This window comes from Euprymna scolopes, chromosome 20, assembly GCF_053919585.1.
Source record: "Euprymna scolopes isolate OS-2025 chromosome 20, ASM5391958v1, whole genome shotgun sequence".
Lineage (NCBI taxonomy): Eukaryota > Metazoa > Mollusca > Cephalopoda > Sepiida > Sepiolidae > Euprymna > Euprymna scolopes.
The window spans coordinates 49,868,491-49,896,478 of record NC_136501.1 but is presented as its reverse complement, the minus strand read 5'-3'; the positions used below and the strand labels follow the sequence as shown (position 1 = coordinate 49,896,478).

Here is a 27,988-nt window from a genome sequence, read left to right as displayed (position 1 = left end):
AAAGTTATGAATTTGGATTTTTTTTTCGACTACTGTTCTCAACTTGAGTTTTATTCTCACAACGTTTCAGCCTATGTAGCCTCTGATTGTTTTTGGGTGTGTCTTGTAAAACACTGGAAATCTGCATGGAATTTCGAAAGAAAGCTTACATTTAATCAACCGGGGGTAGCATGCTCTTGTTCAGTCAGCCATGACCAGGTAGAAGTCTTAGGTAATTCACAATTGTATCGTATCAAAGAATACAATTGCAAATTACTTAACACTTCTACCTAGTCGTGGCTGACCGAACAAGAGCACCGAAACCAACAATTTCATGTCAAGTTTTTTTTGTCTATCTTCCTAAACATTCTTTCTTTTTGTCGTTTTGTTTTCTCCTAATTCAAGGGGGTGGGGGCTGTCCACTACAGTATCACGCTACAATAAATGGTAAGCTGTAAAAGAAAATCTTGTCTTTACATAATGCTACTCATAACGCATTGTCATTATATGTAATGATTATATCATAAGTTAAAAAAAATCCTACTCTGACTCTTCCAAAAAACTGTAGATTCCTGACTCTGACTCTCCAATTCAGTCTACAGAAAAATATCCAACTGGTATGATATACACTCATCATCATATCGTATGTATTCAAAGATTTTATTGGCTTTGGTTTTCTTGATATTTTTCTAGTCAGAATTCTTTCTAGAAATAATTTGGCTACTTATGGGAGGGACCACGTGAAGGTTGCCAATATCCTAAGTGAAAGTAAGTTTTGTGGAACGAACTGGATTCAAACTTGGAACACCCAGGTCGGCATTAACCACTAGATCACCATAACCTCCCAGAACACAGAACGAAAGCATTCTACCTCCTCATTATTGTCTGTTTAATATCTATTTTACATGCTGGCATGTGTTAAGACGGCTTTTAAAAATTGACTTCCAAACTAACTTATCTTTGGTCATGCCTTTATCTCTCTCTTTAAATTCTATTCTTATCACTTTCTCCCATTTCTTCCTTGGCTTTCCGGCCCTGTCGGTGGGGCATTAGAATACGCCGACTGCCCCCCCCCCCCTGTAGAGGGTAAAAGTCCCTCAATGGGGGTCCTGGATATGACCTTAAACTATATCCAGTGGTGAGGCCCCAGCTTGTGGACTTTGGGGAGTGTGGAGCCACCCTTTAATTACCATTGCTCCCAGGTCCACTCTGACCCGGAGTGGTAGTACCTGTTAGGGTTCCAACTATGGGTTGAATAGAAACCGACATGAAAACAACAAATATATTCTATTAAAAAAATTTTTCTTCAAAATCTTTGGATCCGGCATTAAATAACCCGGAAAGCGTTGATATGCCATAAAACAAAAACAACCAACCAATCCTTGGCTTTCCCCTGCCAACTAACTCTGCTATCTCAATTGCTCTATACCTATTGACCCAAACACTTGCATTGATTTTTTTTTCAATGTGACCAAACCAACAAAGTCTTCTGTTCTGCATGCATCTCTATGTACTGTTCAGATTTAATCCTCCTTGGAAGTTATTGGATCTAAGCCTACATTTAAGACTCTCATTACATGTCCATTGTAACATTCTTAAATCATTTCTCTCCATGCAACACATGTTATCAACCCTCACTGGCCAGATTTGAATAGATGCAATAAATGGTTCACTTGTGAATTCAAAGACTGTTATTGATTAGTGACAACTGAAGATGGGCAGAGGGTATGACAGCTAAAACGATGCAAGTAACATTGCGAGTTCAGAGGTTTGAGAAGGCGTCAGTCAATTTTTCTTTTCTTTTTTTTTTTTTTAAATTATTGACCGTTTTAATTCTAAGAGCAACACCAGGTAGACACGGGTAATTGTAATATCAAAAATGGCAAAACGTTCCTGCTGTTTAGATCATTCTATGACTAATTTTGTTGTTAATGAGTCTGCTACTTGTCAGAGGATGGAAAACAAAGCTGCTAGGAAAACAACTAAAATTGGATAAAACAAACATCAAAACGATTTTTTTAAAAATCGCCGGAAGCTGTTGGAATATTTTCATTCAAATAACAAAAAATGATATCCCCTCCCCTTCAAAGTGAGGAATCAGCAGATAATTTGAATCTTGGAAGATTGCAAACCAGAAGAATCTCCAATTCAAAGTCTGCAGCAAACGGTGACTGGTCAGATTCAGTTCCTGATATTAAAGATAGCCTGTCATGGATCACTTATTCGTAGTTTGCCAAGATTTGTCCTAATTTTTATTTAACAATTTAATAATGCTGGGCGCAGTGTCACTATTATTAATTGTTGAAGTTTTTTTGTTGCTTTTTTTTTTTTTGTAGTTTAAGAAAAAGTGTGATAATGAATAGAAGTTAAAATACACTTCAAAAATATTCTTTTCTCCATAACTCTAATTCAATGTTTAAAAGACATAAATTATACAAAAAGGAATGTGAATAAGGGGTGGGGGTAAAGAAAAAAAAAAAAAAACTCTATTAAGTCGTCTTTCGGCCAACACTTTTCAAATTAAATGTCGGTAAATTTTTTATTTATTAATTTATTAGCTACAAGTACAGAATAGTTAACAAAGCATCTGCCATTGTTAAGTATGGCTTTCTAAATAATCTTCTGTAGTTTACTGACCATGCTGAAATGATATCATTTAGAAAACTATTCTTAACATGGAAAGGGGTGGGTTTTGTTAACTATTCTGTACTTTCACCTAACTACCTAGAATACTGATAAAACAGATTTTGTAGTCAGAAAGCTACTGAGTATTAATTTTGGGAAGGAGGGGGCTGACTATACATCACATAGTAAAATCGATTCCACTCATTGCAGACATAATAGCTTAATAATCAACACCTTTATATGCTAATCTATTCTGCAATTCGATTACCTTAAGCCGCCATGCGTGTTTCCAGAAATTATACAATTAATTTCTTCTTCATTTAATATTTATTACATTTTATTCAGAATAGCTGACTCTCCCCCAAAAAAATTTCCAAGGGGAAAGTGGCATCCTTTTTACTCCCTATTATTTGTCTATCACCGCCAGCAGATTCACTATGGTTTACTTTTTCATGAAATAAAAAATAATTGAACACCCGATTATTCTAGAATACTTAACAAGCGTTTAATTTCTCTTACATCAAAAACAACAAATGTTTGCCCAGAGTTTAGATGTCTGCGTCGGTAAGCTTTTCTGATTATTTTTTATTATTATCATTACACTTCTTTTATCTCGTTAGTATTTATTTTTTAAATTAAATCAATATTTCATAAGTAATCAATAAGATGCACAAAATACAGGGTAGAACATAAACATCTTCCACATTTGAAGTGGGTATAATGTAGGCTGTAGTGGGTTGTTGAAAGAGAGACAAGTCTTAACATAAAACCACCTGAAAATCAAAAGACAAATAAAATAGCAAAAAATATAATATAGAAATTAGTGATGGGACGATTCCAATATTTATCTCGATTCCAATACAATTACTGATTCCGATTCTTTATAAATCTCTAAATATTTAACTATAGAATCGTTATTTTCCCTGATTTCTGTAAAAAAAAAAAAATACGCGTTAAATATGCAGATATTTTCCTAAACGTAAAATTACACTTGTAGAGGATGATCTATAGATTTTAGCTTTTAAAATCAATAAATATTCATTATTTTTATCATTGAAACATTTTGCTTTTAACAAAATCAAATAAAAAAGACAATTAAAAGAACCGTTTTGGAATCGGAAAATAGACACTAATTTTTTCGATACCAGCACCGATTCCAATACCCCCAAATTTGTTGATTTTTTTTTTTTCCGATTCCTATTAATTGTCCCAACACTAATATAAATAAAACTTGGATCATTGATTGGATTTTAGAGAAAGAAAGAAAATGAAGAGAAGGCAGACTAGAAACTATATGCCAGCCATGTGTTTTGAAAAGAAATCACTAGACATAGCCGGCCACTCTCACCTAATAATCTATACTTAAATCTATATTAATAAAATTAGAAGACTGTGTTTGCTTTTCGTTTCACAACAATGAGAATTGAATTCTTTTCCAGTTTATTTATTACTAGCAGATGTACCCGGCGTTACCCGGTATTGAACGTAACGTAAAATTCCACAAAAAAATTAAGTAAAAAACGGAAAGAAACTGTGTCGTCCATGTGAATATTATGTGCTTTTTGTAAACAATTCACTTCTTGTAAGTAAAAAAAAAAATACTCGAGCTGAGATTGAAACCAAAACCTAAAGACAGGGAGTCAAGTACGATAACCATTATACCAGCTTGACAAGATCTTTACAAAGTGTTTTCAAACCTACTTATCAAAACAAAGTTTTTGGCCACTGGTATGGTTTCAAGTGAGGGCCGCATTATACCATTTCACATCTTCAAAGTCTGCTTGAAAATCAACACCAAAGTGTACCTGTAGGTGCTGAAGAGTGTGGTGATCCTCTGGTGCAATCAAGTGGCTTCTGGCAGACCCTGGGTGTGGCAGCAAGACTCGGCTATGGCCCACCAGTTCAAAGAGACCAAGACTTGGCTTCAGAAGAAGGTGCTACGACTTTGTACCCTTCTCTCACTGGCCACCCCCTTCTCCCTGGCCTGAACCCGCTGGACTGCTTCGTTTGGTCATGCGTCAAGAACATCACCAACATGACCTCCTACAGCACTAAAGCCAGCCTAATTACCGCCATCTACCAAGTATTCGCTGAGCTCCTGTTCAGGATCCATATCAGGGTGGTGATTGAGACTGAAGACGGCTACATTGAATAGATGTCAGCTCTACTATCAATCATCAGAAGTTGTAGTCGGTAGGTAAGAGGTCTGGAGAGTATGGCAGATGAGGCAGAGTTTCATAGTTCAATTCGTTCAACTTTTACAGGGTTGGTTTAACAATGTGTGGAGGGCATTGCCGTGGAGATTTCTATCAACTAATGCTGAGTGTTGTTGTTGAAGTTTCTGATGCATTTCATCCATTTGTTGACAGTAATTTTCTACCATAATGGTTTCGTCTGCATTCAAAAAAGCTGTAATGGATGAGACTGGTTGCAGAACACTAAACAGTCAGTATGACCTTCTTTTGGTGCAACTCTGGCTTCGGCGTCTAACCACTGAGCTGAGGGTCATCAGTTGTTGTAAAGAACCCACTTTTCATTGCAAGTCACAACCTGGTCGAGAAACAGGTCGTTCTTGTGTAAAAGAAGGGAAAATGACATTCCACAACAGTATTTCTTTTGGTTGTCATCAATTCGTGAGGCACCCATTTATTACGTTTTTTGTCTTTCCAATCTCTCTCAAATGGTTGAAAATCATTCAAAAGCAATGGATGACATCTATAAATATAAAAGCGAAAATGTGTCTGTGTATCTCCGCAAAAGGCTTTTTTCCGAGGGCTGCTTGCTTGGATCCCTCATGCTTAAAACGTTTTATATCACGTCTAAATCATAATATCTACGAGCTAACAACAGGGGTTGCCTATCTATTTAATTTGCCTGACTTTGAGACGTTAAATATTCCACATTTTTGGATCGCCGCGTGTTGCTTTCATTTTTCAGTATAAAAAAAGCGAAACTCGATTTGAATATCCAGCTCCCTGGCCCATGCTGCCCTGTCGGTGGGGCATTAGAATACGCCGACTGCCCCCCTGCAGAGGATAAAAGTCCCTCAATGGGGGTCCTGGATATGACCTTAAACTATATCTAGAGGTGAGGCCCCAGCTTGTGGGCTTTGGGGAGTGTGGAGCCACCCTTTAATTACCATTGCTCCCAGGTCCACTCTGACCCGGAGTGGTAGTACCTGTTAGGGTTCCAACTATGGGTTAAATAGAAACCGACGTGAAAACAACAAATATACTCTATTAAAAAAATTTTTTCTCCAAAATCTTTGGATTCGGCATTAAATAACCCGAAAAGGGTTGATATGCCGTAAAACAAAAACAACCAACCAACCAACCCTGGCCCATGGCCAATGGTCTCCAGAAGGCAATGTAACGTTTGGTCAATGTCGGCTTTTCACTGTCATATCAGACAGTTACTTTAATTTTGAGACACTCCCCTAATAAACGGGGAAGCTGCTTTTCGTTCCCCAAAGTTCGATAAAAGCTATCCCACACAAAATCTTAACTGTTAAACAGCCATTGCTTACGTCATGTTTCAAGGTCAAGCATCACGCGACTTAACTTCCTCGCACCTGTCAATTTCAATTTATAAACGTTAACTTAACATGCTTATCAATTCCTCCCCCCTCGTGGCCAAGATGGTTAAGTGTCTGTTTTTTTTTCCTTTCGTTTCCACCTTCGCGTCAAGGCTTCAGAGTTCAAGCCTATCTTCCTACTAAAACTTTTTTTTTCTTTTACACCTCCAAACACCCGGTCATGTTTTATTCTCCCCCCCCCCCAACAACACACCTCCAAACACCCAGGCAATGCCGGGTATCGCCTGCTAGTCTATAATATAAATCTCATCTGTCTGTTTACATGTATTTATGTCTGTCTAAAAACTTTCCATAGAGGCAACAAATTTTAACAAGATTGGTATCATTTTGAAACTTGAACCTTCGGACGACAAATATCGAAAAATTAGCTAGAAACATAAATTCCTTCACCCTAAACTGGGCACTTTTCTACAAGAAGGAGGTCGCTTTTTTCAGCGATATTTTCGAAAATCATCATCTCTTTTCAGTTGACTAGCCTTAATTTAAACCTTTGCTGCTTTCAGTTTGACGATGGACGCAACGGCAAAGACATCATGTCTTTTTTTTTTTCACATTCTTTTCCTCCTTTGCAGTACAGGTTTGAGCCTGCCTGCCTGCCTACTACCACTTTTTTATTTTTTGCTCAACACCCCCCCCAAAACACCCGGGCAACACCAGGCATCCATGCTAGTCTTTTATAGACGTCAGTCACTGTGCACGGTTATTCTTACCTCTATCTAAATGAATAGTGACAAATATATAAAAGCAAAAATGTATGTTAGTGTGTGCAATTTTTGTGTATGTCTGCAAAAGGCTTTTTTCCGGGGGCCGATTACCAATTCCTTACTAAATTCCCGATCCTGATACAATTACCAATTCCGGTTCTTTATAAATCTCTAAATATTTACAATAAAGTTATTTTTTTTCCGATTACCGTAAAAACACAGGTTAAGTGTGCATATATTTTCTCAAATGTGAAAATACATTTGTGGGTGTAATCTGTAGATTTTAGTTTGACTGGTTGTTTAAAATAAATATTTAGTATTATATAATTACTACCAGCTGCGAAAGATTTTATTTTAAACAAAGTCAAATAAAAAAAAAACATAATTAAAGGAATCGTTTTGACATCGGAAAATAAATACAAATTTTTCAGATTCCAATACTGATTCCGATACCCCAATAAGTTTTGATTTTTCCGATTCCCGATTTCGATTAATCGTGCTAACACTAATATATATATATATATACACAGGTACACATTTCTATTATGAAAGCAAAAACCTAAAATACGCTTTCTCTATTTTAAATTAGTTTGACTAAAGTTCTGAAAAAAACATACAAATACCAAACAGCTGGAATCAAATGCTTTCCCAATGAACATCCGCACTTTTGCTTGCGCATGCTTGCATTAGCCTAATACTCTGCTGCTGCTGCTGCTGCTGCTACCTTGCATTGGATAGCCCAGGCCGAACGATCAATATATTGATGTGTAGAAAGCAGCTCCTGTTCTTGGAGTATTTGGAATTTCATTGCCGCCTTTTTGTTGTTTTTGTCCATAGCTCAGGTTATCAAACCTTTCTCTCTTGTTTAACCGGTTTTGCTTTTATTCTAATAAAATTTTGCCTCTTTCAAGTTATTCCTCTATAGTTCTTGACATACATACATCCATGTGGGTATTGCAAGACTAGGAGCGAAGTGTAGTATCTGTTTTGATACCACACTTCATCTTTTCTGTCTTTGATTAGTGAAGGAGAGGTCTTTATAGAATGAAATGGTTTTTAATTTTGTTCTAATCCAGAGTGCCCTTCTTTAGAGAGCTGGATTTTCCCCTCATTAAAAACTGACCAGGTGCCTGATTCTGCCTTCATCGAGAAACAAGTAAATATGAATACGTATATGAGCGTTTCAATTCCACTTAATCCTCTACCTAACATACTGACCCCTCCATAGAACCAGATAGCTAGAGGATACCCCCTTATTCCTACTGACATGGGAATTTCCACTTCTGAGGCTCTCCCTTTACATTCAGAAGCAATTTCTGACTCAAGTGAAAGACATTCAGCTGCCTGAAAACAAGAATGGGGTAATCAAAAGTTGCTATAACCCGACAAAGCAAAAGTTGCTATAAAACTGACCCAACCATTTGCGATTGTAGAGAGGATTATACAATGTAACACTGTTTTGCCTGCCCTCTACTGCCCCCAACTGATGCAGCTTGAAAGATCTTGCAGAATACAATAATAAAGCAAAGAACTACATAAAAAAAAGTGCAAAACTGTTGTATGACCATTTGCTTTCAAAGACACACAAATAAATGTATTGTGAAATTTTCAACTATATATTTCACTTATGACATTTTTACCTGCACTACCTAAATTTGTTATGATGGCCTATAAATTTAAGGTGTAATGTTAGTTTAAAATCAATAAATATTTATCATTAGTACCAGCAATGGAAAATTAAGTTTGAAACAACAAAAACATAAAAAGAAAAGTCTTTGGAATTGGAAATTAAGCTCAATTTTTTTCCAATACATAAAAACAAAACATACATGCACATAACCAAACTAAACATCATAATAACTAATCAACAAGAATTTAAGCTCAAGTGTTGGTTTCATTTCTGGCTATCTGACAAACCACCCAAGTGGAAAAACCTGGGTAATAGCACAATAACGTAGTGTAATACCCGCTGGTGATGTTCTGGAAATATTTGGACTCCATTCTTCCAAATTTTAATTAGATTTGGATAAAAAGTTATCCCGTAGATTTGATGCTGAATTTAATTCTACCCCCCCCCCAATGCTGCATATTGATCATTATTTTTGTGTCAAATTGTGCTGATGCTGAGAGATAATATATGAATAAACATGATATCGTCTCTGAAACGATCGTACATTATCCCTAGTTGATTTTTTTTTGTCTTGTTTTCTTTGAACATGTAAATGATTCATTTACCCTACATCTAATCTATTATAGCTATAGAGGAATAAATCCCCCACCCCAAATGATCTGATCTTATATCTGCAGTATTCCGAACGACTGGTTTAAAATTCATATACTCCACCCATCTTTATAAGTGGGAGCTATATATTTAACTAGCATGGGGACACAATGTTGCCCAAGATTGAATGATTATAAGCGAATGTTCTGCACTTCCAATACTTTTATTGTTATTGAAAAATATGTAAAATCACACATTTTTCAATCAAATCAGTTGCCTGCTTTAGTCGAGGACCACTGGATGGTAAAACCAGAGAAAGCTTAACATGCCTCTCCGCATTGTCTTGGTCCACAATTCACCGTAGTCGATATCGCACTGTTGATTTTATAAAATTATTTTATGGCTTGAACTAAAATTTAAAATGCAAAAGTATCATGGTTCAATTGTGCTCTGAACAGAAACCTTCATTTCGAATGTGCCCCTGCTGTTGATTTTATATGCCGGGCCTCTCTGCTTGCTTGCTTGCTTGCATGATAAAACTTCTCAAATGCACTTGTGATGTTTGGCTGTATAAGGGTGTTAACTTTGGTTAAAACTGAAATGTTTCTTATTTTTTTTAATTATCGTTTTTTTTTTTAATACTTATCAGAAGCATTCCGACACAAAACCTATCTAAGAACACTTCACGACACAAAGTACATTCATGGGAAATTTTTAAAAATTGTATCGGCCGTTTTGGAGACCATAGGGAGCGAACTCAAGTACACACACACATAGTGACTTTTATATATAAGTAGAGATTACCTCTTGTCATTCTCTGGCTCTGAATTCATACCATTATTTCTTTATATGTAATTTTCACTTAGGATTTAACACTTATCAAGGCCCGAAGCCCACTCGAGAATAAGAATTTTATTTGTGTTTATTTATATAGAAAAGCAAATGTTTGAAGTTAATAATTTGAAAAATGTTTTATGAATTTTTTAGATAAGGATTAATTATCTGCAAGGGTCCATATTGTAGTGGATAAAGTACTTGGTAAAATTCACTTGTAAGTTACACTCTTCTGGAGGTTGGAGGTTCAATCATTAGTGCCGACAACAATAAAAATATGATTGTAAACATGGGATAAAAATTGGCTCTAAATTAAAATGTGTTGTTCCCAGAAAACACCAGGTTTCTATAATATATATATACTAGTATTTAAATTTGATTTTTCATTCACTGTGCCCTGGCGCTACCAGATCAGGCTGTCTGAAGATACTAGCTTTCAGACCAAAAATGCACTATACATTGATATTATTATTTTTCCCCCTTTTCTTTTGCAAAACTCAATCATGTTCTGCAAAAGAAACAAAAATAAGAAACCAAACACTATGGATAAATATTTGCAGATACGAAGTGCCTCTAATAAGTTTCCAAACTTTTCTTGTATGGGCATTTTTATTGATAGTGCACACATGAAACTCTAGTCCCTTTCAAAGTAATCTTCTCCGGCTGCAATGCACTTGTACTATTTCAATAACTTCTGGAAAGCCATATGGAAGTCCTCTTGTGTGAGCGTGTTAATGATCCTTGTCACAGTCTCTTTCATCTCAATTGTCTCATAATGACAGCCTTTAAGGTTTTCCTTGAGCTTAACAAATAACCAAAAGTCACAGGAAGCAAGGTCTAGACTATAGGGGGGGGGACTGTCTTGATGAAATAGTCTGTGATCTTCTCTGAGCACCGTTGAGGCACACTTCACACAAATCTTCCGCATTTTCAGTTCCTCGCGAATAATTGTGCATATAGTTTGCATGCTGACATCAAACTGTGCACTTAATGTTTTTATAGACACACGACGGTCCTTATTCATGAAATTCTTTTCTTACTCCTCCCTCATCGCTCACAGACTCCCTGTCTTTCTTAAATGTCTTCTGCAACTCAAAAATTGATGCTCGATTCATGCAAGATTGTTACTACCTGCTTGCACTCCACTCATTGCGTTAGTCACATCTCGAATTGAGGCCGACCATGGCATGACAATCCAGTGCTGCAGTAGTCATGAGCGTGAGTCATTCACGGTTCCAGCAACATAGACTTGGAGTCTGGTTTGACCGTCTTGATCCAAGTCTTCAGTTGTCCACTGCAGCGTTTCTTCCAGCCTTACAGCGGGGCCGGGTCAATGGCCTCACGGATTACATTGCCTGGTTGACAACAAAGGGCTTGACCAAAACCATCGTAGACGCCTCATGAGGTTTTTGTGAGAGAAGATGAGCAACATGGTTAAAAAGCAGTTGGAAGCATTCCAAACGTTTCTATGGCACTTTTTCCAAGTTTAAAACAGAATTGTATTGCATATTGTTCTTTGAAAGTGTCCTTGCGTCCAGATTTCGTGACAATCAGGCTTTAGTAGGCTGTATTCCAATTCCTGCTGTAGCTGTTCATTTGAAGCTGAAATCATAAAAATTGGTAAGTCATCTCATAAGATGTACATATTGAATTGATATATTAAATTTTCAAGAGTCTATGACATTTTTGAATGCCTGTACAAAAAAAGTTTGGAAACTTATTGAAGGCACCTCGTATATAGAACTTGAAGCACAACAACTTTTTTCTGAAATTACTAAACTTGGCATTAAATAACTCCAAAGGGTTGATATGCCATAAAACAAAATGACCAAACCAAACACCATGAATAAATATTTGAAAATATAAAGAACTTGAAGTATTAAAAACGTTTTAAAAAATTACTACATTTGGCATTAAATAACCGGAAAAGGATTATTATACCAAAGAACAAAACAACCAAACCAAACACCATAATTAAATATTTGATCATATAAAAAATTGAAGTATATAATTTTTTTTTTTCTAAAATTACTGATTTCAGTATTAAAGAGCCTGAAAAGAGTTAATATGCCGTAAAAAAAAAAAAAAAAAAAAAAAAACACACGCACAACCCTGTTTAGTCAATGTCTTTTTGGTAAATGCAGTTCCAAACAGAATCCCATATGTTTTTGTTTTAGTGCACTGTGTCATCCTTTATGTCAACCATCAGATTATAAAGTGGCTTAATTGTCTTCTTTTTTTCTTTTTTTGTTTTTTTTTTTTGTTTTTTTTTGCCCGGGAGATTTAGATAAAAAAAAAAAAAAAGCAATCGCTTCATTTTTTTTATTATGTCTTTTATTTCCATTTTCATTTATTTATTTTTTGTGATGATAAGAAATAAATCGAATTCACCTTTTGTTTTCTCTTTATTTAAAGAGCGTTTTGCCCTCGAGCATGTTTATTGTTTTATTTTCTAGTAGCTTCTAGCAATACATTTGAAAATACATAAATTATCTAGTTTCACTACCTTTGCACTGAGTTTTAGATGAAATTACATAATTTATCGCTTCTTCCTATATATAAAGCAGAAACACAAATTGTGTTTACATGTGTGTACTAGTGGTATACCGTGGAAATTGCATTGTTGCTTTCTTTCTTTTTTTATTGGAATTAGATTTTTTTTTTTTTTTTTTACAAGGTGTCACCACTTATCAAGGCCCGGAAGCCACTCAGGGATAAGGGTTATTGTAAGTACAGTACGTTAGTGTGGATATTTAAAGTGTCTACTTAAGGGGGCGGTTCATCAGGAATTTGTTTACGTTGGACTTGAAGACATCCAAGTTGTAGTCAGGAGGGAAGCAGGCAGACGGAACAGAGTTCCACAGGTGTGCAGTTCTAGGAAAGAAGCTTTGTTCATGGAATCTATGTTTTGATTTAGGCATAGATAAAGAGTGGGGAAAGTTTTTCACAGTGGATTCAACTAGACGGGTGTTTTTCGTGAAAGATTGGCGAGGGTGGACCAGAGATTGGAGTTCAGACGAGCACCTGCCATGGAAGTAACGATAAAACAAAGATAGGCTCGCAACGTCTCTTCTGTGGGAGAGAGATTGCAGGGTAGAGAAAAGGACATCCCCCACTAAGCCACAAAGTCTATTTTGTACTCTGTCGTCAAGGCAGGATAGGCTGTTTTTAGCAGCTCTTGCCCAGATATAGCAACAGTATCCCATCCTTGGACGTACTTGGCTTTTATATAGATAGAGAATTGCATCAGTAGTGAGATATCTTCTGGAGCGGTAGAAGGATCCCACCATTTTTCCAGCAACCTTGGCAACAGACTTGATGTACGTGTTCCATTTCAGATCAGGAGTCAAGGTCAAGCCCAAAAGCTTGTCAAAACATGGGGCTTCTCCTAGACGAGAGCCATCCATTTCAATTGATGCCAGATGGGGATCAGAGTGTTGATGATGTAAAGATAGGATTTTTTTTTAGTTCCAAATTCCATGAAATATAAGAATTTTACATAGTAGTTTTATTTTATATTAGAAATACAAGTAAAACAAGACGTTTTAGTCCGTTAAAAACGAGCAAAAGTTATAAACTGTTGATTTAGAACGAGTGCTTTATGTCAAATTAATGATTGAATATGGTTAAATTTGTGCTCATTTTTGCATTAAATACTAATCCCTATTAATCCCTAACTGTGCATCGAACGGATACCATAATACATAGTATGCTACACCTTATCATAACAAAGGTCCAAAGAAAAATTTCAGCCAGATCGGTGCAGTAGTTTCTAATAAAAAGTGGAACGGACATTGAAAGAGAAATATAATACAGATAATAATTTTAACTATATTTTTTTTTAAAATATCATTTTTAATAATGTTACACAACAGCTATTTTTAAGCATTTTTTTTTTTTTCTTTTTTTTTTTTTTTTTTTTGCATAAATGTTTTTTAAACAGTTTACTATAAATTAATGTTTGGTGTTATTCATTTGTCACTTTATCGTTTGTTTTTTCCTATATATGTGCAATATCTTTGCTATTATTAACAGAAATTATAGTGATTTAACACTAAAAAAAAAGATTGTTATATTAAAATTTATATACAGCATAATCATGTTGACATACATTAGGTCACTGAACTTGAACAATGTTGTTCCTGGTCAGTACTAGATTGGTGACCAATTTGGGAATACCAGGTGCTGTATATAGGAGGACGTCGACACCTCCCTGGAAGAGCTGCAAAAACCTAACGTGGTCCCCTGGCAGAGATATACATGCGACTGTGGACTGCTAGTAAATTTAATACTCTCATAAAACTTCCGCTTTCAGAGGAAGCCGGTTAAACCCAAATAGTGTTAGTGCCGATTTGAATTGGATATTGTGATTTATTTAGTTACCCCTTCTATAGGAGAGGTTTTGAAAAGCCAGCACACTAGGTGAAGTGCATTCTGGCATACAAAACATGCCTGAGCAGTCTCAGCATCATTCTCCAGTAGGATCGCTTCAGGCGGTTTGCAATAAACTAACTCGTTTTCAGAGAGAAGGTAAAGCTTGGGAAGGTTGGCTCCCTGAAACTGATCAGAACCATACTTTAACCGCACAGTTGAACTTATTGTCAAGAACATCTACCTACTCAAGCTGCGTTAGATAAAACAGCAAAATCTTTTGACGGCAATATAGATGTGGTGAATGAAAAAGGAAATTTCACACACATATATATATTATATATATATAGTCATCCACATACAGTACTGTTTCGTTGTATCACAGCTCATCAGTGCAGATAGACTAGCACCTTTCCCCAACTGGGGATTTAACCTACAACCATTGCATTGATAGTGATAGTTCTACCAATCGGCCCAGGGGATCGGTGCCCACAAATGACCTCAACAAATGTCCATTATACACAAGGAACTTTGTGTGTGTGTGTCTTTGTATGTGTGAGTTCGTTTCCTATGGACTCGAAAATGGCTGGGCCGATTTTTTTTTAATTTCACATGAAGGTACTTTATGTGCTTGGCAGTGTTCTTAGATAGATTTTGCATGAGAATGTCTTCAACAAAGTACAGATAATCAAAATGATCCGATGAAAGAAAAAACAGGCGATTTTGACTAAAGTTAACACCTTACACAACCTAACATCACAAGTGCATTTGAGAAATGGTTCTTCCTGCACAAGCAGTAAGGCCAGGCTTATAAAATCAACAGTAGGTTCTTTCATATGACAGGGGGCACGTTTGAAATGAATGTTTCAGTTTAGAACACAATTGAAATATAATACTTGACTTATGCATTTTTAAATTTTAATTGAAGCCATCATATATAAAAAATAATCTTATAAAATCAACCGTAGGTCAGTGTGGGGAGGCATGTGAATCTTTCTCCTGGTGCACCGCAATGAGTCCCCAACTAGAGCAGGCAATCAATCAATTTGATTGAAAAATGGTCGATTTACCAATTTCGATGCAATAAAAATATGGGAGTATGAAACATTCATTGATCATTATTTAATGCCGAGTAACGTTGGGTTCCCTTGCTAGTATAGTATAAATGAATGTTTTATCCTATAAAGTCAAGCAGAAGTTTGAAAGTAATGTTAAATATGAAATAGTATTCACAAATGATTTTTTGGTAATAAATTAAAGAAAAAGAAATTGGTCACTGATGGGCTAAGTTATATCAGACTCGTATACAGGTAGAGGATTGTTTTGATGAGCGATGTTACTGACAAAGGGAGAAGAAATGCTGTTTTCTGGATCGTAATCTATCCATCTAACAATTATTGTTGGTTTCGTGTTGTAAGTCATTTTAGTTTTAGAAGTGCAAAGAAATGTTGTTTCAAACAAAATGGTAATATCAATCCAGAAAAGTTTTGAATCATAAAAGTTTGCTGACGAAGACTAGAATTTCCCATTGGATAGCCAATCTGTAGAAGTCTTGAATTGCAAAAGTTTGCAGACGAAGAGCAAAATTCCCTTTCGTGTGGACATAAAAAATATGTGCAGGAATTCTAAATAATCCAATGTGTGTGATATAGTGATTTCGGTTTCTGATTGGTCGATGGCAGTGTTGTACGATTTGATTGATCATTTCCTATCACCCTTGTCTATTAATAGAATCTTCCAGTTTTTTTGTAATCGTACTCTCTTTATTATTTTAATGTTGGAGGATGGGGTCTCCTTGCTACTTTGGTTGTTTGGAGACCGGGTAGAAGTACCAATCAAGAATTCGTTCTTGACAATCAGCCCAACGGATGCAGGGTCAGTAACTGGCCCAATACCTGTCAGACTGTGCTATACAGCCTGGATAGTACCTAGAAGGTTCACCCTTCCAGGCCTTGCCACATGACTTTCGGGTGGAGTAAGTTTATTGCTTACTGCCTGAGGCATGTCCCCCCCCCCGGGAAATACTGACAGAGTTGTCCAGGCATTTTTTGTTAAGTCAGAGTGTCTCTCCTTTATTAGGAGTGCTGACTTGAACACCTCACCTTCTGAGGTGGTCAACAACTAAATCTCTACTCTACTCTGCCAAAAATATTGCAACAGTTTCTGTCCTTGAAGTGATGTTTTTTGAGGGTTTTTTTTTTTAGCTTCTTACATCAAGTGGCTTCATGCATTGTTTGGAGCTATTTCCATTAAAAAAAAAGAAGCTGTTCATCTAAAAGATACAATTAATTCTAAGCCGTTGAAACTCAACCTTTAATAAATCGTGCAACCGAAATATAAAGTCGAGTGAACAACTCAGCTTTATCCTTGCAGCATCAATTCCAGAAATAAATGAAGTCTTTTCTAATAACCGAAATTGTCATCGTTATTCCATGGAGGTCTTTATATTTTCAAGGTCGTGCACCATCAAGCAGAGTAATCATATGTGGATGCATAGAAATATACATGCAGCTGTTTTGTTGTATCACAGTTCTCCAGTTTAGTTAGATGAGAGGGAGGGGGGGGAGAACAAGATACAATGAGAGATTCTTGAAGGGAAATTACGTTTTTTGCATTTGTTTACATAACCGGGTTTATCTATAGAACTCTCTCTAAGTCTGAAAAGTAATGCTTTACACTAAGTGGAAAGCATTGCTTCCCTTGTTAGAGAGCTCAACCCACAATAATCAGAATCATCACTCATATTCCATGGAAATTTTTATAATTTCACAGACGTGCATCAAGCAGACTGATCACATGTAAAACGTGATCTTTTATATGTGGATGCATAAAAACATACAGGCAGCTGTTTCGTTGTATCACAGTTTTCCAGTGTAGTTAGATGAGACAGAGAGGAGGGAAATTCTATAGTAAGAGAAATGACGGTTTTTGCATTTGTTTATATAACCAGGGCTATTGATAAAACTCTATTCTAATTCTGAAGAGTAATGAGTTACATTATGTGGAAACCATTAGTTCCTCTACTAGAGAGCTCAATCCATGTGTGAAATATACATATATACAAGACTACTCACACCAGCACAGATAAAATGAATTCCCCGAACAGAGCAGTTTTGCATCACTTTTATTTTCCTTGACGAATATTAAAATCAAATATATAATTACACTAAACCTTATGTCTAGAATCCTTATTCCAATTTTGATCAAGAACCAGTACTTGCTTATGATTCTAGAAAATGTCTAAAATTTAAGGCGTAAGCTTAAGGCGTCTTAAAAATAAATTTAAATGTAAGAAATCTTAATTAGTCTTAAATCTTAAATGACTATCGATCACGTTCAATGGGAATCTCAAATATTTTAATTTCAAATTGAAAGTGTTCCTATAGGATGCCCTCTGAAACCCCATTAAAATACACAAAAGAAACTGAAATTTGAGAAATATTTATTAATTCATACTTTTGTTAAAAATTTCACAAATATCAGAAGTATCTGAATTTTCCCAAAGGGCATTCCCCCTCCTTTTCTCTCTTTTGCGTGAAATAAAATTAAATATCTCCCACATTTGGACGCCTTATGCCTAGCAGATGTTTCAAAATTTATCATGATCGGTCAATTAGTTTAGGAGTGAATCCTGTACTTTATAGATATAACTATTTCATGTATTCACATAAAATTTTACAAAATGATATAGTATTTTATTCAGCAATTTTGAGTATTTAATTCAACAATGCTCAATGCTTGAGTAGAGCTAGGTAGTAAGTTATGAAAATATTTGGCAATTAAGGTATATAGAAGCATCAGGCTAGAAAGTTTAATTGCCATATATTTTCATAAGATACCAATATATGTATATTACTAGGGAGACTCAATGTTGCCCGGGATTGAATGAGCATCAACGAATGTTCCATACTTCCAATACTGTTATTTTCATTGAAATTGATAAAATCACCCATTCGTCAATCAAATTGATATATTGCCTGCGCTAGTGAGAACCCGCTGCGGTGCACCAGGCAGAAGGTCACACGCCTCTGTTCAGTGACTTTGCCCGCAATGAATTGTAGTAGCCTACATTGCACTGTAGAAAACCTACTGCTGATTTTATGACAGTATTTTTAGATAACGACTTGAATCAAAGTTTAAAATGCATAAGTCAAGTAGCGTGGTTTGATTGAAACATTCATTTCAAATGTGCCGCTGTCTTATCAAAGGACCTACTGTTAATTTTAAACGCCGGGCCCTTTTTGCTTGTGCGTCGAGAAAACCTGTCAAATGCATCTGTTATGTAAAGCTGTATAAAAATGTCAACTTGCGTCAAAGTCTGACTGTTCCTTCTTTAATGGGATTTTTTTGATTATCAATTTTTCCTATACTTATCAGAGGCATTCTGATACAAAACAAAGATTATTTCCAAACACAAAGTACATTTATGTGAAATTGCATAAAAATAGAGCAAGCCTTTTTGAAGTCCATAGGGACCGCACACACACACACACACACACACACACACACAGTGCCTTTTATATGGAGAGATTTCTGCATAAAATTTTAGGTATCGATTTTCAGTATTTTCTTCAACAGTACTAAATATGTGAGAAGAGCTGCGTGTTAAGCTATGAAATTATATATGGCAATTAAGCTACTCAGAATTTCCTGCATTTCCTCCTCATTTATAAGGCTATTATATAGCAATAGCCTGACAAATCATCACGATAATGAACCGTGAAAAAATTTTATATACATATATATGAGAGAGGGGCGGCTATTACAGTAGGGCAGGTCGATTTGCAACTTTTTTCAAAAAATCAGCATGGCACTGGTGATGATAGTTGGGGTTTGATGTGATAAGAACATATACCAAAAATTAGATTCCTATCTTGAACAGAAAACTGAGCATTTAATTTTAAAAATCGTGTAGAAAAATGCTGAAAAATCCTTCATTTTCATAGCATTTTTTACAACACTGACTTTGAAATTTCACTATTTTTTATAAAAAATTCAATTAAAATTGATATATATATATATATATATATATGAAATGCATTGAAAGAAAAATAAATACATGAATTATAATTTTAATTATTAATCACACCTAGCAAAATATCTCAACTTTACTGCATTGATTAAACAAAAATTGTAAAAAAAGCTAATTAGCAACTAAGTCTTTTAAATTTCACAATTCAAAAAGATATGTGGAGATGTATTACACAATATAACAACTTGATACAAGTTACAGAATCATGTATTTTAATTTTTTATTAGAGGCAATAATATTAACTTATAATAGAACTAAATTGTTCTGTATAACTTCCTTTTGAGGAAAATGAAGGTCTAATTTGCTGGCACGATAACTTTGTAATAATGTGTCTATGTCTTGCTTCCTGCCCATATACAACTTTTTGAGAAAAATCAATCAAATTTGACCAGTGTGTGGCTACAAAATTGATAGCAGTAATCTTTTTCATTATTTTTTTCTGGAAAAAACAACACACAAAAAAAAATTATTTGTTTTATATTTTTGTGATGAAATATAAATAAAACTGACTATTGTTTGGGTAAATTAAGAAAACTAATAAAATTCAATGGATAAATATTTATTTACTTAATGGACAAAATCGTTTGAATGCCCTCTTCTCTCACATCCAATTCATCTGAGTTCATTATCGATATTATGATATTTTCCGGAAGCACTATATTTTGAACAGTTTAAAACAGTAATTTGGATTTCAGTTAACTGTTTTGTTCTCTGAATCATATTAAAATATACTGTTATTGGTTAAAAAAAAAATATTGTCGATTTTGATCTCAAACCAACTAACTGCATACACTTGGATGATAAATTTGACCAAAATGTTTAATTTATCCTAGTGTTTGAGAATAGACAACTCTAGTCCATAAACACATTAATCTTGTGGCTTATGTTAACCATCTTCCTTGATTCAAGGGCCCAATTTTCTAAGTTAACTTCTCCACAAGGAATGCAAACAGCATACTCTCAAAAAGTAGCCTCTGGTCTTCACACTTAAATTATTTGTTTCTCCTGCTGTCAGATAATGATGATCGAGAGGGACACTAATTTTTTAGAATTCTACTTGAGGCAAACCTTGATAATTATTGATACAAAGTTTCCCCAAAGGACCAGTAAATTTTGTCAGGCTTTTTGTTGTTCCATCATATAATTTAAAAATTGCTGTAAGTGGAACTTGAAAATTGAAAAATTTGCATGTTTAATAATAGAGCCAGATTACATAATAAATACCAATATATTATTTTATTTTCCACAAAAAAGGAACATAATTGCAGGTGAATCTATAAAATTAATTTTACCTCCTTGTTAGGAGGACAAGTGCAGATTACGTGCCTTGTTTGACAATTTTCTGTCTTGAACTTTACTGCAAAGTCATCACATCTCAAGACAGACAGTTTACAGCTACAAGAAGATATATCAAACAGTCTGTCTAACTGTTCCTTCATTCTTTTCACTTTGATTGCTGCAAGAGATTTCCTGTCAATCTGTTTGGCCCTCTTATAGCAAAATATATTGACCTTCTATCCTATATAATGTTACCTTAACAAGGGCAATTGTGGATTGATTGCTTGCCAAATACTAATTAATTCCTTTGCTATTAACTTAAAAATCTCACTATTTTTTAAGTGGGGATAACTGTTTTCGAGGAAATAACTAAACTGGATGACTTGTCGTGAAGTTGGGGGTGCTGTTTCATCCAAATGATAAGGTGGACCAGCAAATTTTGTGAACCACGGGTTAAAACTGAACATCGTGCTTTTACTGACATTCTAATCTGAAAAGTAAAATAAATAAATGGATTATAACTGAAGGAAACTGTATTAGGCTATATTCCAGTTTCATATGTATAAAAATAAGTGCTAGTTATGATAAGAAGTAATGAAAAACTTTATAGAGTTGAATTAGATGTATTGAAGAGAGAGGACCAAACCAAATCAGAGGCATAGTAGTGTTTAGTTTAGACATTTTTAACAAATTTTAGCTCCTTCTTCGATAACATGAATTTATCCATAAAGAGATTCATTCTTGCTGTGGCTGTGCCATTTTAAACGAGTGTTTAGTGTTTAGAGTTTGAAAAACCAGTGCTTGTGCATCTATGTTACTATGCTATTTTTAATAGTATTTTCAAGTTTAATTTAATTTTTATGAAATTTTTGTTTATTAAATTTTTAGGTGAAAGTACAGATTAGTTACAATACAACCTCCTTCCCATATTAAGAATGGCTTTCTAAATAAGTTATTTTAGCACAATAACATAGATGCACAAATAACAAAATCTTTTAAAGGAGTTTCTGTATTTACTCATATTATTCTTTGTGAGTTATTTGATTTTAAAACTATAATTTTAGAAGAAAAACACTGCTTAAAAACAATTACTCCCTAAAAATAAAAGAAATTAAAATTTGACATTAATTTTCTGCAAATTATTTTTTATTAAGTAGAAAAACTTTAAAATTTACGTGGTTATGTTTCGTAAAGAATGTGTAGAATAAAATTGTATGGACTACTTTTTGTTTTATATAAAACTGGAGTATTACCATATTTTAATAAAAATTTAAAATAGAATTTGATGTGAAATATTAGGTTGGTGCAAAAATAATGTTTTTGACGTTCATTTGAATGCCATTATTTTTGCACTTTACACTTAATATATATTTTATTAATTCATTATCCTCACTCATTTTATTTAAAAATGTAGTTTAAAATATATTCTAAATAATGATTCCATTTTCTTAACAGTACGGATTGTTTTGATGACGGGACGTTCTTGACAATTCACCAAAAACCTTTTAATCGCTTCAATTTTTCAACTTTTAAAGTCATTTCCTCAAGCAAAGATAACAATTTGGAGAAAAATATTTCATGCAGGTTTTTTCGATGTCAAACCCCAACTATCATCACCATTGCCTCACCGGGGTTCCAAAATCGATCTGCCCTACTATTACAGTATATTTAAGCAACAAACTTTCGTCTACAAATGTTTTATTACTCAAGACTCGCATAGATTTTTTAAAATCAGGTTAACAAGAAAGTTCTTGCGGTTTTTAACTTTTAAATTCAAATAAACACATCTCGACTTAAGCAAAGATTTATTGATCGAAATAAACACCATCAAAATCAACACTTTTTCCAATGCAAAACAAGTTTATTTATGCCAGTAATGTAAAAATCTTGCATTCTGGTGGCGATAAAGTCGCTGGAGGCGTTTAAGATATTGCTTAGGTTTTTTGAAGCATTTTTCACGCATAAAGTTATTGATATGCTTGAAAAAGTGGTAGTTGGTAGGTGAGAGGTCTGGAGAGTGTGGCAGATGAGGCAGTTTCATAACCGAATTCGTTCAATTTCTGCAGGGTTGGTTTAGCAACGTGCGGTCAAGCATTACCGTGGAGAATTGGGTTTTTTTTTCTGTTGACTAATGCTGGGTGTTGTTGTCGAAGTTTCTGATGCATTACATCTATTTGTTAACAGTACAAAATAGACTTCGTGGCTTAGTGGGGGATGCCCTTTTCTCTACCCTGCAACCTCTCTCCCACAGAAGAGACGTTGCGAGCCTATCCTTGTTTTATCGTTATTTCCATGGTAGGTGCTCGCCTGAACCTCAATCTCTGGTCCCCCCCTTGCCAATCTTTCACGAGAAACACCCCCACTCTTTATCTGTGCCTAAATCAAAACGTGGATTCCATGAACAAAGCTTGTTTCTTTGAACTGCACGCCTGTGGAACTCTGTTCCGTCTGCCTGCTTCCCACCTGGCTACAACTTGGATGTCTTCAAGTCCAACGTAAACAAATTCCTAATGAACCGCCCCCTTAAGTAAACACTTCATCAAATCTCAACACTAACGTACTGTACTTGCAATAACCCTTATCCCTGAGTGGCTTCCAGGCCTTGATAAGTGTTGACCACCGTGTAAAAAAAAAAAAAAAAAAAAGTACTTCTCTGCCATAATGGTTTCACCTACATTCAAACAACTGTAATGGATGAGACGAGTCACAGAACGCTAAACAGTCAGCATGACCTTCTTTTGGTGCAACTCTGACTTTGTCTGCATCTAACCACTGAGCTAAATGTCGCTAGTTGTCGTAAAGAACCTACTTTCCATCGCCAGTCACAACCCGATTGAGAAACGGGTTGTTCTTGTTGTATAAAAGAAGGCATATCTTTTGGTTGTCGTTCAATTCGTGAGGCACCCATTTATCAGGTTTTTCGTCTTTCCAATCTCAAGTGGTCAGGAATCATATGTTACATCTAATTAAGAAACAAGTTCTCGAAGAGTTGTACATGGATTGACTTCGACTAAGGTTCTTAATTGATCATTGTCAACATCCGATGGCCGACGTCTATGCTCCTCATCTTCAAAACTCTCGTCGCCACCATGAAATTTCTTAAACCACTATTGCGTTATGCGTTCAGTAGTGTTTCAAACTGGGCCAAACACTTCATTGATATTATCGCGAGTTATTTCAGCAGCTTTTCAGCCTAGCTTGAATTGAAATAAGAAAATCGTGGGAATTTGGTCCCCCCCCCACCATCTGGTATTCTACGTTCTGAAAAGAAGACATAATTGCTTTTAAATGATTATAATTTAAACGATTATGCTGAGCGAAAAACACTCTTTAAAATGATGTATAAAGTAAAGGTGTCATAACAAAAACGTATTTGAAAATACATCTTTTGAAATCAAAATTTAAAATTCCACAAGAACCTTCTTGTCAGCCTAATAATTTTTCATGTGCTTTTGCGAATGCTGATCTTTTTTCTTCCAAATGTAATAAAGAAGAAAAAAAAATCCAGCTGATGTTTCAATGATTTTATTTTTATCTGTCACTTTTTACCATTTGGAGGAAATATTTACTTTGGAAATGTGTTTTTATTTTTTTTAAGTCAAAATCGTATATATATACATATATATATATTCCAGGTTAAAATATCCAAAAAAAAAAAAAAAAAAAAAAAATATTGAATTTAACGAGGTTGTGTATAGTGCTCAATAAAAAGAGCCAGATATAATTATTTCAATTTAGCTAATCAAAATTGCCATTGGTCGGTACAATAGACCTACTGTTTCAATCTAAAAAGTGGTTAAGTATTTGCTCAAGTTAACGCAAACAAAGCCAACATTCGTTTTACATGCTGCCTGGTGTTAGACGGCTTTAAGAAATTGACTTCCGAAGTAGCCTATCTCTGACCAGGTCTTTATTTATCCCTCTTTCTATCATGCTTGTCCTTATCTTTTACTTGTTTCCTTTGACTTCTTCTGTGAACTAGCCCTGCTACCACAACTGCTCCACGTTTACTAACTAAACGAAGTCTCAATTCAATGTGGCCATACCATATAAGTCTCCTGTTTTGCACACATCTCCATATACTGTCCAGATTTAATATTCCTTTGAGAATAAAGTCTGCCTTTAAGCCTCACCTTATACATCTATCGTATCATTCCTAAGAAGTGTTTGAATTTAATTTTTAACTATGATGTAAATGAAGTTTAAGAATTGAATAATTATGTAATCAGCATTTCTGGATGACATTTTGAATTTTCCATTTGAATGAAACGCAGCATTTTAATTGGATGATCATCTCTGTTCATTATTCATTGAAAATAAACGATGCAACTAGCTCAGTGTCTGCTAATGAACGAATTATGAATTAAAATTTCTTTTTTATATAAAAATGCAGATTGTAAATAAATTTGCTTTAATATATAGCTAGTTAGAATCAAATATCAATTTAGAAGAAGGGTAATTCCATCTCAAATCATCCAGACCATGACACCCTTATCTCTCAGATTTTTTCCAAACTTTCACCATACGTTGGTATCATAAAAAATAGGGAATCCTGAAAATTTGAGCTTTTAACTCTAAGCGGTTCCGGAAATATTGTAAATTTGGTAGTTTACGTATATTGCGTCGAGGCGCAAATTTTATGATACCAACATATGGTGAAAGTTTGGAAAAAATCTGAAAGGTAAGGGTGTCAAAGATGTTTTTTTTTTCTGGATGATTTGAGATGGAATTACCCAGAATCAATGCTATTTAAGTGTAGTTTCAAGAATCCAATTGACTTTACTTTATTTATAAAATCACTACTAAGGTTACTGTTCTTTTTAGAAACATGATTATAAAAGGTTTGCTACACAAATATGCCTTTTGGCCAAGATCAAAGTGTAGTATCTGTTCTGCACTTCCATTTCTTGTTCTCTCTCGGTGGAGGGGAGCAGTCCTTCACGACTGAGACAATTTTTATTTTTGTACCTTTTCTTCACGTTAAAAAACGACCCTTGTGTCTAACTCTGTCCCATGGGGAGGCATTGTAAATAGGTACGCAAATATGCCTTAATTAAACGTGTGTGCATGTATATACACACATATCTGCATCCATATATACGTGCATACAGATCTTGATTCACTTTTATCTTGTGCGCCTTTTCAAGTAAATTAGCTTATGACAGAAACGTCTACAGCTCTCGTGTAATACGCCCAGGTGAAAATGTTTGTCTATTTGCATGTGTCCGTGTGTCTGCATGGTTGGTTCTCTGCTCATTCTGTTGTCCCCATATTATTGATTTTTCTTGCTGATTCGATCTCCCTTTATGATTTTTGTTTCTCTCTCTCTCTTTTTGTTTACCCTTCGCTCTTCTTTATTCTCTTTTTCTCCTCTCTCCCTTTGTCTCTCCTTCTCTCTTTACTTGTTTCTCTCTTCCTTTCCTTGTCTATCTCTCTCTCTCTTCGCTTGTTTCTCTATATTATTGCTCATCTCTCCCTATCTCTTGGCTTCTCTCTCTCTCTCTCTCTCTCTCTCTCTCTCTCTCTCTCTCTCTCTCTCTCAACTTGCTGTTCTCTTTTATTTCACTCTTTTTTCCTCTTTTCTACACTCTCTTTTCTATTCTTCTATTTTTTCTTTTCTCTTTCTCTCGTTTCTCTTTGTTCTATCCCCCACTTCTTCCTCTTTTTGTTCTGTTTCTTTTCCTCTCTTTGTTTTCTCCTCCTCTTTATCTCTCTCTTGTTTTCATTCTTGTTCTCCTTCTCTTTCTTCATATTTTTTTTATTTCTTTCTAGTTCTATCGTTCTACCCCTCTTTCTCTCTACTTCAACCTTCTAACTTTGTTCAATCATTATTCCCCATTCTCTATTAGCACCTTCTAGCTCATGCTTTAACAAATAAGAAAAAAATTAGTTATGTCTCTTTAATAAGTAACTTTTATAGGTTTTATAATTGTATAATAATAATAGATCCCAGTCCTTTTTATAATAAACCAATTATTATTAAATTTTAATATAGTTAATGGTCCCCCGTCAAAAGGAGGGTGGACCTGTAAATTCACCGTTGTCCATTCGTCTATCCGCACTTTTCTCAATAACTACGTCTGGGAATTTTTTAAAATTTTGCACAAACATTAAACATGATATGAGTAAAAAAGTAACAGAACGGCTTTTCCGGGAAAACTCCGGTTGTCCCCCTAAGGGTGCTTTCGGGTTAAAATGGCTAAAATTGACACTTTTGTGCTTATAAAAAAAATTGGTGCCTTGGATTTTTATAAAACTTTCTGAAAAGTTGTAACTAACTGATTTCTATATAATTTTGTTTGTTTATACTTCGCGATAACTCTTGGGTATGCCACAGGGGCTCTTTTAGGGCTAACAAAAACATTTCCATTTTTGGGACTATTTTACCATATTTGTCCAAAATTTTCTGTGTACGTCTATTTAGCAGTTTTGCATGGTGCTGAACTCAAATTTAAATATGTTAAGGCCATGGGGACTTTTGGGACTAAATGGGGGAGGGGAGGGGGTGCAAATGATGGACTTAGTCATTTCTTTTTTGCATGGTCCAGAACTCAAATTGACATATGTTAAGGCCTAAAAAACTGTACCGTTTGTTTATTTTCACCAGGATTTGACGTTCTGGGGACTTTTGAGGCTAAATGGCGGGGGGGGGGCAAATGCTGAACTTAGTCATTTTTTTTATGCCTCGTTCACTGTGCACTCACGTGAGACCATGTATGCTTCACTTGTTTTCTTTGAGATCCTGTATTGTATATCCATCATATCTTGCTTGTCATCTTGAGAATCTGTATAATTTTCTGTTATTTTCCTATCATTAAAATTTCATTAAAAATAGGCAAAACATTTTCATTGTACCTATTTACAATGCCTCTCCACGGGACAGAGTTAGACACCAGGGTCGTTTTTTTAAAGTGGAGAAAACGTACAAAAATTAAAAAAATTGTCTCAGTCGTGAAGCACTGCTCCTCCACCGAAAGAGAACACGAAATGGAAGTGCAGCATCTGAAGAACAGATACTACACTTTGATCTTGGCCAAAAGGCCAAGAAGCATTTTCATTGTAGAGGTTCTAAAAGATTTGTATGTTTGGCTTTTATTTTTATTTTTTTTTTTTTGTATCTAAAAATAAAAATTGTTTTGCAAACTAATATTAAAAAAAAAACAACAAAAAAAAATAAATATATCTTTGCCTTTTGGGTTTCATAAATAAAGGATTAGTTAATCTTGTAATTATTTTTTATCTGAACATTTTTGTGGCTGATAAATAATAAAAATAAAAATAAAAATTAAAAAAAAGGATGGACTTGCTAGTTGTACCTACTCAGCGTTGTCCACGTGTAAAAGAATAGA

General features: G+C 34.8%; 1 protein-coding gene and 1 pseudogene across 1 annotated transcript in view; one reads left to right on the top strand and one right to left on the bottom strand.

Moving 5' to 3' along the window:
• LOC145241425 (LETM1 domain-containing protein 1-like) overlaps window positions 1–27,988 on the top strand; it is a 415,771-nt gene that overhangs the window by 101,058 nt on the left and 286,725 nt on the right. The window lies entirely within an intron of this gene.
• On the bottom strand, window positions 27,535–27,692 carry LOC145241753 (U2 spliceosomal RNA; annotated as a pseudogene).